The sequence below is a fragment of the Schistocerca cancellata genome, chromosome 2, assembly GCF_023864275.1.
Source record: "Schistocerca cancellata isolate TAMUIC-IGC-003103 chromosome 2, iqSchCanc2.1, whole genome shotgun sequence".
NCBI classification, from domain to species: domain Eukaryota; kingdom Metazoa; phylum Arthropoda; class Insecta; order Orthoptera; family Acrididae; genus Schistocerca; species Schistocerca cancellata.
In genome coordinates, this window is record NC_064627.1 from 705121738 (window position 1) to 705134685 (window position 12948).

Consider the following 12948-nt stretch of genomic DNA (forward strand, 5'->3'; position numbering starts at 1 on the left):
CACTGTACATTGTCAAATATTTGGCAAACACAATAAAATTTGACAAATTGTTTGATGGTTTATGTGGCCTTTAATGGACCTTCTTCCCATCACTTACGAAAGTGCTAAAACGTACTTTCTGATAGATCATTTGCCCATTGTTGATCACCATGTCTATTGATAGGAGCCATTTGCGGTGGCCAGTGTTTCTAGGCGCTTCAGCCCGGAACCACGCGACTACTACGGTCGCAGGTTCGAATCCTGCCTCGGGCATGGATGTGTGTGATGTCCGTAGGTTAGTTAGGTTTAAGTAGTTCTAAGTTCTAGGGGCCTGATGACCTCAGATGTTAAGTCCCATAGTGCTCAGAGCCATTTGAACCAATCTATTGATAGGAGGAAATCCCAATGTGTTAATGTTGCAATATTTGCTATCTGATGTCTGCTTCTTTTTATAAGTTACATTTCATAAAAATTATAGCAAGCATCCATATGTGCAGGTCGCATAATGCACTTACCTCGTAATTTTGACTTATGTACAAACCGGTGTACACGCCCAAACCAAATGTTATCTGAAAATAGGAGTAAAATCTCAATAAACTAACATACTTTTCTGTATCTACAGCTATACCTTGCATATCTCTTGTAGTTGTTGAGATGCGTTTATAGCGAGTAGTTTATCCATTTTCTGTTGATGTTTGCAGTAACTGAAATATGCTATAATGTGTGGGCTTTCGTGTTTTCCTAATTTATTTTCCCTCGGGAAATTTTGTGATACAATGTGGTAATTAATTAGAATTGCTTTTAATATGTGTGTGTCCATGACGAGAAAATTGATTAAGGTCGAGCACTTATTACACACCAGTTCATATTGAAACTAGAGTAGCGCTTACCTAACACGATTACATTTAATGTTTAGTAATACATCATTTGAAACACTTCCACACAGCAACCTGTGAATTTGCTGGTGGTCACGATAGGTCTGAAAAGACAGTCGTACGACACAAATCACTCTCCAGAGGAACTGTGGCAACAGTAGATACAACCGGAACCGATCATGTAACACGTAATTCGGTACAGTGTATCATTACTCTCGTCAAGGCTTCATTCGAGTTGTAGCAACCCATTTGTTGGTGACGGTCAAGATCTAAATCTGTGCAATGAATTGCATCTTTGCTAAGCGTATTTTGCGAACAAACATGAGATAAGACAGTAGTGAAAGAGAAGCGGAGTGAGCGAAGACGAAATAATGCTCAGATCTTTGGTAAGGATTATTTAAATAAATATTTACACCCAGAGCGTATAAAATACCAATGACAAAGGATAGGTTCAGATTGTATTCTATTTAAAACACCCTCCAGCTATCTGAAAATAAACATCGTATGTAAGTCAGTAGCAAACGTGTCTCGCCGACACGCTATGGCAATTTTGACATTTATTTACAACATAATCACTATCCTGTTCATTCTCATTCATCTTTTAGTAGGTGGAGCTGTAAGCACTTCTCATATTGAATCTTTCTTTCGTTAAAATTGTTTCGCAATTTGCGCGTTTACTGAGTTGTTTCGTAAATGCTCACACGCAACAAGGTTTCATGTTAGTTTATTGAGATTTTACTCCTATTTTCAGATAACATTTGGTTTGGGCGTGTACACCGGTTTGTACATAAGTCAAAATTACGAGGTAAGTGCATTATGCGACCTGCACATATGGATGCTTGCTATAATTTTTATGTTGTTTTTATGTATTAAAGTGAGACACGGTTGTTCAGTGAGAATAGTAAAAACGTTACATATAATTGGTACTGAAAGGCTAGTAGTGCCTTACATAGCTTGATCAGTCACTTGTTTGCACATTGTAAATCATTGACAGACAGTTGTGTGATATTTGATAGTGTCGTAATTGTACTACTGCAACAACGACATTATGCCCTAAAACCATTTAAGCAGGTATACAGGATAACCTATAACAGCACATTGCCAAAAGTCATGATGAATCAAATATTCATTAAATTTTGTAGTCACTAATATTTTTTTGGTAGATTAGCCACTGTTTACATTAATTGGCTGTTGAAGCATATATATACAGAAGATAAGCGGAAGATTTTTGTAGAGTGAATATTTTATGTTTGAAAGAATTATTTGTGAATGTTCTGAATTACTGTGCAGTTCGGTACTGTTGTATTATGGTAGTGCGATATCTTCATTGTGGGGCTCTGTCATCATAAGCTGCTGATAGCCCACAGATCAAATTTGAGTCACCCCTTTATAGATATATATTAGGCCTGCTCCTTATCCATCTTTATGGTTAACACTGCAGCATAATACTGATGAAATATTGATATACTAGGTAAAGAAAAAGTAGAAAAGTTTAATGGTCTTCTGACATAGTATAGAGGGCTGATATATACTCCTCCAGTTGTTTACAATTTCTTTCTTGCTGTTAATCATGTCAACTGATCAGTTGACTTCGCAGAGCTGAGGAGAGCCCCGCCTACCATAGTCCAAGGAAGCCATGGGTCTGAAGATGGTTATATAAATATAACCGAAACCGGTCACCTATGTTATTGAGATGTAAGTGTTGTAATCAAGACTGAACTTTAGTTGAAATATAATACTCAGTGTAATGATGTTAAGATCAAAAATGTATTTTATTCTACAGAAGTGAGCAGGCACTAAGAATATACGTATATCTGATAACCGAACATATTGCAGAAGTCTCTGCAGGAATCTCGGTTTTCTTACACTTGGGGGTGGGGGAAATATTTTGTGGTATTTATGATTAATAATGCAGTAAGAGTGAACTTAGGTTGGCTTGTGAAATTCACAGCCGTGGTACTAGAAATTAATAATACATTCCATGTAGACTTTGTTCTGGTGAATAGTTCAGAATAGTAATTACATTCTGCTGCAAAATTCTTTAATAATTTACTGGCAGATATCAGGTAGGAAATAAGGCAGTCCTAGGATACTCCAAAATAAGGTACACTTAAATCTGATGTGAATACAGTGGAATATATCAAAAAATTATCAGATTGTTGGGATAAATATTGACTGAAAACATGATAATTAGATACCATTTGAAAATGTATAACAGGTATCTGTGTTATTGGAGGTACAAGTTTCACCACTGAAAATTTTTAAAAATGAGTACTAGATGGTACCATTGAAATGTGAAATTACTTTTGTTTTAAATGTTAAATAGATCTAACTCAACAACAGTGCCCTTGACTTGGTTTATTCAACTTTGGTACATAATCAGCTGCCTTCATAAAAGACTGTTTACAAACGGTTTGCAGAATTTTGCCATGTTTGTGCTCTCAGGAGCTATGAATTTAGTGAAGATCAGCCAAAATGAGATGTTCAGAAAACATCAGTGCTATGCACAACATGACCTTAGAGCATTGACATGTGACTTGCTATGAGATAGAGGCATCTTTAAGCACATCAAAGACAGCAGCACTTTTAAGTTTGCACGAACATTTAGCTATGAAACGAGTTGGTTGGTAACACAAAGTTTGACTGAAAATCAAATGGTGGCCTGTGACAATTGGTGTAAGGAGGTGCTCAAAAATTAGAGCAGAGAAAATTCAAAATTTGTGTACATGATCATTATGGGAGACCAAATATGGATACATTTGTCTGGGCCAGGAACAAGCAGCAATCAACTGTTTGTGTGTTTCAAGATGAACCAAACCTAACAGAAGTGATTCATCAAAGAACACTTCCAAGGAAATTGTAGTTTATTTCTTTGGCTACATTTGACATGTCACGATTTAGAAGCTCAAAAAAGTTTATGCTGAATGGTATACAATAATTTGCTTGCTGTAAGGCAATGAAATCGGGAAAACCAACGTAAAACCTCTTCAGTGTCAGCTGTCAAACAATTTATTATTTGACATTATTTTAAAGGCATTAAAAATGTGTTTGCAACAATTTCCATTCCCTCAAGAAGCTGTTGAACTCTTACAAAACCAAGACTCGTGTGGTACCAACACCAGAGTGGAAAAAAATTCTGGAATTTTTTTGAATGGATGCAGAATTGTATAAGTTTTAACTCTCAATATTTTGAGAAAGAATAAAATAATTTGTCCAAAAGAATTTTTTTTGTCAAAGCTTGTCGCTTTTTCATACAAACTTTCATGTGATATCCCTAGACTTGGAGGAAGCTGGTTCATATCAAGGTAGAAAAATAACTTGTTTGCTTGTATTTATCTAGAAAGGGAAGGAGAGGTGGAGGCATTAGATTCCTAAATCACCAGACATCTCCACAACATCTCATAGAGTGACGGCATGTGACACTATTGATGATGATCTGTCCATTGGATAGTGATATGGCCCCTTGGTTGGTAGTAAAAAAAGAGTAGGCTAGAAGTTGGCTCTGGGTTTCACCTCTCCCTTCCCTTCATCCAGATACAACACATATTGGATGAGCACTAATAACAGTTATCCATAAGATACAGATACACGTTTGACATTTCGTAGATCAGATCAGATGGGGACAGTAGCAAACCATTGGGTTGGGACATAAATTCATAGTATTTTTCAATAAGTTTAATAAACACAACAGATACGCGTAACAGAGACTTTAGTAATCAATAATATATTCTCCTTCACTATTTACAACAGTGTGCCAACACTGGGGTTACTTTTCAATTCTGCAACTGTAGAAATCATGTGGTCTTGGGGTGAAGAACTTGGAGAACCATATGTGGAGTGCAGTTTCATCCAGAAAATAAGTTTTTTGAAGGTTGTTTGATAGTTAGTAGAAAAAGCAAAAACTTTATGGTGCAAGATCAGGTGGTTAAGGTGGGTGCAGAATGACTTCCCAACCAAACTCCTGTGTAAAGTTTTTTTGTCAGTCTTAGAATGTGGGCAGGCATTATTGTGGAGTAGCAACATTTCACACAGTCTTCCTGGTCATTATTCTTGGAATCCTTCTGCTAGATATCTCAGTTGTTGACAATAAGCAAAACATGCTACACCACACCATTGCTGTTCCACCAGAGCATAACATTAACTTTTATGAATGTGTGCGGGTCTTTGTATGGGGAGGTGCTGCTTTGTTTGAGCTCGGTTTTCCCTTTCTTTTCCTTAAGCTAGCAGAAAGATGCCATTTTCATCACCAGTAACAATACAGGATAAAAATGGTCAGTGTTGTTCCAAGCCAATTGATGACCAAGCAAGCAAGGATGCACATGTGGTCTTCCAATGATTTTTCTGATTTTGGCTTAAGGCGTGCAGTACCCATACACTCGATTTTTGAACCTTCCCCATTGCATACAAATGTTGCATGATTGGTGAATGATCACAGTCCATCGCGTCTACCAGTTCTCGAGTACACTCATGTGGATTAATGCATTTAAACAATCTTCATCAAAGCCCGGAGGTCTTCCTGACTGTGGATAGTAACTAATGTCTGACAACTATGTGGCAATAAAATATAAAATATTTCCACAAAAATAATAATGACTTGTTGCGAGAGCCATGCGCATTGTTGAAATTACAACTCCATGATGCATGCTATAATTAAGTTACAAAACTTGTAAAAAAAATTATCAGTTGTAATGTTCCTACCACTTCCCCTCAGGCAATCAACTAAATCATCTACTGCTCATTTCCATTGATTTATTTCCCTTTAATCAGCGGACTTCCATGTACACAGTTGTGCATTTATGAGATAACTAGCTCAGTGCCCTCCGCTTCACTGGCGTAAACTATATAGTCTGCAGAGATTTTTTTATTATTATTTAAAGGAATTTTTATATTGTTCACAAATTGCAGCACATTCGCTGTAATTAAGGCCATAGAAGCATGGTCTGTTCCGATTGCACTTACAACCAAAAAGTTATTCTGGTAGCAGGAGTTGGAGGCTTTTGTTAATCCTGTTTCACGAGTTCTTGTGGTGATATTTCCATAGAAACTTTCACTACCCTATCCTGTATTTCTAACCAAGAAGTGAAATAACAGTTTTTCATATATTTAGCTTCAAAACAGTTCTAATATAACGAAATATTTTTATAAAATTTTTTCATGCCATATTTCACTTCCTTACGGGTGGAATTTCATAAAATCCCATCATAAACAATGTCTAAAATATAAAATCAACGCCTTCTGCAAATTTCAAGTTTCTATCCTTAGTACTTTGGGCTGGTCAGTGATGAGTCAGTCAGTCAGGATTTGCCTTTTATAAAAAGATATATATTGATATTATAATCTGCAGTAGCACACACTTTTATCCTGTATTTTCCAGGTTTTTAAGGAATGTGCATCTTGAATGGACACTGTCTCAAAGTACACAGGTGCTCATCAACAATAATATAAGGCCTAGGGATATAAGACGAAATGTGTACATCAATGAACATTTCAAACAAAGCCTGAATAGTTGCAACTTTTGATCCAGAAACTGTTTTTCTTTCTTCCGTTGTAAGTTCATCATCGAACCAGAGGCAAATCAGAATATCACAAATCATAAAAAGCTCATTGTGGCTCAAATAATAGGTCATATTCATCTGTCTGAAATTCACTCAAAGACTTTCCACATGCCTTGTATAAACCATTTATTATTAGTAGAAAAAAGATGAAAGAATGCCTGTAGTTCTGTAGAGTGAAGTTCAATCCAGCATTGAAGACATGGTTGTAGAATTTTACTGTCTTCGGTACCATTATTGGTATGCATTTCTATTACACTCTGCCTGTGATTGATGATAAAAAGTCTGAGACAATCTATCCATGTCTGTAATTGTGGTCTAAGGTGATGTGGAATATTTGTACAAGTCAGGTGATACTATATCATGTGTTAGTTATCAACATCAAGATACAAGAGTGGGCGCACTAGTTTCCTAAATACTGATATCTTCTTTTTCACATCCATTCACATCCACTTCATCTCCAATTTATATATCTTCCTGTATCACATCCACATCAGCCTCATTCTCATCCCCATTTCCAAAAATTGATTCTTCATCACTATCACTCTTCAGCATACCTGCAGAAACTTGATTGAGTCTGTAACCCCTTTCAAAGCATATATCATCATCTATTATGAATAAAATGTACTATCACACCTTACTTCAGAAAAACCTACTTCCTAACTGGTAATTTGCTCCAACAGTGCATGCATATATACACTCCTGGAAATGGAAAAAAGAACACATTGACACCGGTGTGTCAGACCCACCATACTTGCTCCGGACACTGCGAGAGGGCTGTACAAGCAATGATCACACGCACGGCACAGCGGACACACCAGGAACCGCGGTGTTGGCCGTCGAATAGCGCTAGCTGCGCAGCATTTGTGCACCGCCGCCGTCAGTGTCAGCCAGTTTGCCGTGGCATACGGAGCTCCATCGCAGTCTTTAACACTGGTAGCATGCCGCGACAGCGTGGACGTGAACCGTATGTGCAGTTGACGGACTTTGAGCGAGGGCGTATAGTGGGCATGCGGGAGGCCGGGTGGACGTACCGCCGAATTGCTCAACACGTGGGGCGTGAGGTCTCCACAGTACATCGATGTTGTCGCCAGTGGTCGGCGGAAGGTGCACGTGCCCGTCGACCTGGGACTGATCCGCAGCGACGCACGGATGCACGCCAAGACCGTAGGATCCTACGCAGTGCCGTAGGGGACCGCACCGCCACTTCCCAGCAAATTAGGGACACTGTTGCTCCTGGGGTATCGGCGAGGACCATTCGCAACCGTCTCCATGAAGCTGGGCTACGGTCCCGCACACCGTTAGGCCGTCTTCCGCTCACGCCCCAACATCGTGCAGCCCGCCTCCAGTGGTGTCGCGACAGGCGTGAATGGAGGGACGAATGGAGACGTGTCGTCTTCAGCGATGAGAGTCGCTTCTGCCTTGGTGCCAATGATGGTCGTATGCGTGTTTGGCGCCGTGCAGGTGAGCGCCACAATCAGGACTGCATACGACCGAGGCACACAGGGCCAACACCCGGCATCATGGTGTGGGGAGCGATCTTCTACACTGGCCGTACACCACTGGTGATCGTCGAGGGGACACTGAATAGTGCACATCCAAACCATCATCGATCCCATCGTTCTACCATTCCTAGACCGGCAAGGGAACTTGCTGTTCCAACAGGACAATGCACGTCCGCATGTATCCCGTGCCACCCAACGTGCTCTAGAAGGTGTAAGTCAACTACCCTGGCCAGCAAGATCTCCGGATCTGTCCCCCATTTGGGACTGGATGAAGCGTCGTCTCACGCGGTCTGCACGTCCAGCACGAATGCTGGTCCAACTGAGGCGCCAGGTGGAAATGGCATGGCAAGCCGTTCCACAGGACTACATCCAGCATCTCTACGATCGTCTCCATGGGAGAATAGCAGCCTGCATTGCTGCGAAAGGTGGATATACACTGTACTAGTGCCGACATTGTGCATGCTCTGTTGCCTGTGTCTATGTGCCTGTGGTTCTGTCAGTGTGATCATGTGATGTATCTGACCCCAGGAATGTGTCAATAAAGTTTCCCCTTCCTGGGACAATGAATTCACGGTGTTCTTATTTCAATTTCCAGGAGTGTATAATATACAAATTGGTTACAAAATACATAGAAATGTCAGTTGACAAATAGCACTGTTACCGAGCTTTTGTTTTTGTAATAAAATGAAAATATAACATTGAACAACTGATATTGTATACCTGTAAAATCCCATGGGAGTGGTGCCAGGGTGGGGTTAAGGAGAAGGCTGGGGCGGAGAGGGGGAGGGATAATAGTAGGTTAGGAGTGGCGGACAGTGCAGTGCTGCTGAGGAGCGTGCAGGAATGAGGTGGAGAGAGTGTAGGGCAGCTGTGTGCAGTTGGGAGGCTAGACTTGAGGGCAGGGGAGAGGTGGCGAGGGGGAGGGTAGCAGAAAAAGAGAATAATAAAAAAGACTGGGTGCGATGGTGGAATGACGGATGTGTAGTGCTTGAATGGGAACGGGGAATGGGCTGGATGAGTGAGGACAATGACTAACAAGGGTTGAGGCCAGGAGGATTACGGGAACGTAGGATGTATTGCAAGGAAAGTTCCCACCTGTGCATTTCAGAAAAGCTGGTGTTGGTGGGAAGGATCCATATGGCACAGGGTGTGAAGCAGTCATTGAAATGGAGAATGTCATGTTTGACAGCCTGCTCTGCAACAGGGTGGTCCACTTGTTTCTTGGACACAGTTTCTTGGTAGCCATTCATGCAGACAGCTTGTTGGTTGTCATGTCCACAAAGAATGAAGCACAGAGGATGCAGCTTAGGTTGTATATCACATGGTTGGTTTCACAGGTAGCCCTGCCTTTGATTAGAAAGGTGATGTTTGTGACCGGACTGGAGTAGGTGGTGGTGGGAGGATGTATGGGACAGGTGTTGCGTGTAGGTCTACTACAGGGGTATGAGCCATGAGGTACGCGATTGGGAGCAGGGGTTGTGTAGGGATGGATGAGTGTATTGTGTTGGTTCGGTGGACAGTGGAATACCACTGTTGGAAGAGTTGGAAGGATTGTGGACAGGACATTTCTCATTTAAGGGATGACGAGAGACAGTCAAAACCCTTTCGGAGAATGTAATTCAGTTGCTCCAGTCCTGGGTGGTACTGAGTTACGAGGGGAATGCACCTCTGGATGGACGGTGGGACTCAGGTAGGTGGTGGGAGACTGGAAAGATAATGCACATGATATTTGTTTTTGTACAAAATTGGGATGATAATTATGGTCTGTGTAGGCTTCACGCAAAGTCAAATAGGGGTAATGCAGGAGTAGGTTTAATAATGAATAGGAAAATAGGAATGCGGGTAAGCTACTACAAACAGCATAGTGAACACATTATTGTGGCCAAGATAGATACGAAGCCCACACCTACTACAGTAGTACAAGTTTATATGCCAACTAGCTCTGCAGATGATGAAGAAATTGAAGAAATGTATGATGAAATAAAAGAAATTATTCAGATAGTGAAGAGAGACGAAAATTTAATAGTCATGGGTGACTGGAATTAGAGTGTAGGAAAAGGGAGAGACGGAAACGTAGTAGGTGAATATGGATTGGGGCTAAGAAATGAAAGAGGAAGCCGCCTGGTAGAATTTTGCACAGAGCACAACTTAATCATAGTTAACACTTGGTTCAAGAATCATAAAAGAAGGTTGTATACATGGAAGAACCCTGGAGATACTAAAAGGTATCAGATAGATTATATAATGGTAAGACAGAGATTTAGGAACCAGGTTTTAAATTGTAAGACATTTCCAGGGGCAGATGTGGACTCTGACCACAATCTATTGGTTATGACCTGTAGATTAAAACTGAATAAAGTGCAAAAAGGTGGGAATTTAAGGAGATGGGACCTGGATAAACTGAAAGAACCAGAAGTTGTACAGAGTTTTAGGGAGAGCATAAGGGAACAATTGACAGGAATGGGGGAAAGAAATACAGTAGAAGAGGAATGGGTAGCTTTGAGGGATGAAGTAGTGAAGGCAGCAGAGGATCAAGTAGGTAAAAAGATGAGGGCTAGTAGAAATCCTTGGGTAACAGAAGAAATATTGAATTTAATTGATGAAAGGAGAAAATATAAAAATGCAGTAAATGAAGGAGGCAAAAAGGAATACAAACGTCTCAAAAATGAGATCGACAGGAAGTGCAAAATGGCTAAGCAGGGATGGCTAGAGGACAAATGTAAGGATGTAGAGGCTTATCTCACTAGGGATAAGATAGATACTGCCTACAGGAAAATTAAAGAGACCTTTGGAGAAAAGAGAACCACTTGTATGAATATCAAGAGCTCAGATGGAAACCCAGTTCTAAGCAAAGAAGGGAAAGCAGAAAGGTGGAAGGAGTATATAGAGGGTCTATACAAGGGCGATGTACTTGAGGACAATATTATGGAAATGGAAGAGGATGTAGATGAAGATGAAATGGGAGATATGATACTGCGTGAAGAGTTTAATAGAGCACTGAAAGACCTGAGTCGAGACAAGGCCCCCGGAGTAGACAACATTCCATTGGAACTACTGACGGCCTTGGGAGAGCCAGTCCTGACAAAACTCTACCATCTGGTGAGCAAGATGTATGAAACAGGTGAAATACCCACAGACTTCAAAAAGAATATAATAATTCCAAAGAAAGCAGGTGTTGACAGATGTGAAAATTACCGAACAATCAGTTTAATAAGCCACAGCTGCAAAATACTAGCACGAATTCTTTACAGACGAATGGAAAAACTAGTAGAAGCCGACCTCGGGGAAGATCAGTTTGAATTCCGTAGAAATACTGGAACACGTGAGGCAATACTGACGTTACGACTTATCTTAGAAGAAAGATTAAGGAAAGGCAAACCTACGTTTCTAGCATTTGTAGACTTAGAGAAAGCTTTAGACAATGTTGACTGGAATACTCTCTTTCAAATTCTAAAGGTGGCAGGGGTAAAATACAGGGAGCGAAAGGCTATTTACAATTTGTACAGAAACCAGATGGCAGTTATAAGAGTCGAGGGACATGAAAGGGAAGCAGTGGTTGGGAAGGGAGTGAGACAGGGTTGTAGCCTGTCCCTGATGTTATTCAATTTGTATATTGAGCAAGCAGTAAAGGAAACAAAAGAAAAGTTCGGAGTAGGTATTAAAGTCCATGGAGAAGAAATAAAAATGTTGAGGTTCACCGATGACATTGTAATTCTGTCAGAGACAGCAAAGGACTTGGAAGAGCAGTTGAACGGAATGGATGGTATCTTGAAGGGAGGATATAAGATGAACATCAACAAAAGCAAAACGAGGATAATGGAATGTAGTCGAATTAAGTCGGGTGATGCTGAGGGAATTAGATTAGGAAATGAGACACTTAAAGTAGTAAAGGAGTTTTGCTATTTGGGGAGCAAAATAACTGATGATGGTCAAAGTAGAGAGGATATAAAATGTAGACTGGCAATGGCAAGGAAAGCGTTTCTGAAGAAGAGAAATTTGTTAACATCGAGTATAGATTTAAGTGTCAGGAAGTCATTTCTGAAAGTATTTGTATGGAGTGTAGCCATGTATGGAAGTGAAACATGGACAATAAATAGTTTGGACAAGAAGAGAATAGAAGCTTTCGAAATGTGGTGCTACAGAAGAATGCTGAAGATTAGATGGGTAGATCACATAACTAATGAGGAAGTATTGAATAGGATTGGGGAGAAGAGAAGTTTGTGGCACAACTTGACCAGAAGAAGGGATCGGTTGGTAGGACATGTTCTGAGGCATCAAGGGATCACCAATTTAGTATTGGAGGGCAGCGTGGAGGGTAAAAATCGTAGGGGGGGACCAAGAGATGAATACACTAAGCAGATTCTGAAGGATGTAGGTTGCAGTAGGTACTGGGAGATGAAGAAGCTTGCACAGGACAGAGTAGCATGGAGAGCTGCATCAAACCAGTCTCAGGACTGAAGACCACAACAACAACAACAACAGGCTTCAGTGAGACCCTTGGTATATTTCATGAGGGCTGCTCATCACTGCAGATGTGACAACCACAGCTGGCTAGGCTGTATGGAAGGGACTTCTTGGTATGGAATGGGTGGCAGCTGTCGAAGTGGAGGTAATGTTGGTGGTTAGTTGGTTTGATATGGATCGAGGTACTGATGTAGCCATCTTTGAGGTGGAGGTCAACATCTAGGTAGGTGGCTTGTTGGGTTGAGTAAGGACCATGTGAAGCAAATGGGGGAGAAGTTGTTGAGGTTCTGGAGGAATGTAGATAGGATGTCCTCAGCTACCATCCAGATCCCAAAGATGTCATCAGTGAATCTGAACCAGGCGAGGGGTTTAGGATTTTGGGTGTTTAGGAAGGATTCCTGTAGGTGGTCCATGAATAGACTGGCAGAGGATGGTGCCATGCGGATGCCCATAGCCGTGCCCCGGATTTGTTTTAGGTAATGTCTTCAAAGGAGAAGTAACTGTAGTTGTGGATGTAGTTGGTCATGGCGACTGGGAAAGGTAGTGTTCAACAGCGGTAAGGCCATGGGCATT

At 40.9% G+C, this 12948-nt stretch overlaps 1 long non-coding RNA gene across 1 annotated transcript in view; it reads left to right on the forward strand.

The window, feature by feature from the left end:
- Positions 1 to 998: 998 nt before the first annotated feature.
- The window catches only part of LOC126162498 (uncharacterized), a 32291-nt gene continuing 20341 nt past the window's right edge, over positions 999 to 12948 (forward strand). The window contains exons 1-2 of the long non-coding RNA XR_007535082.1: positions 999 to 1240; positions 1606 to 1659. This is a non-coding gene — a long non-coding RNA (uncharacterized LOC126162498). The remainder of the gene's footprint in view (positions 1241 to 1605; positions 1660 to 12948) is intronic.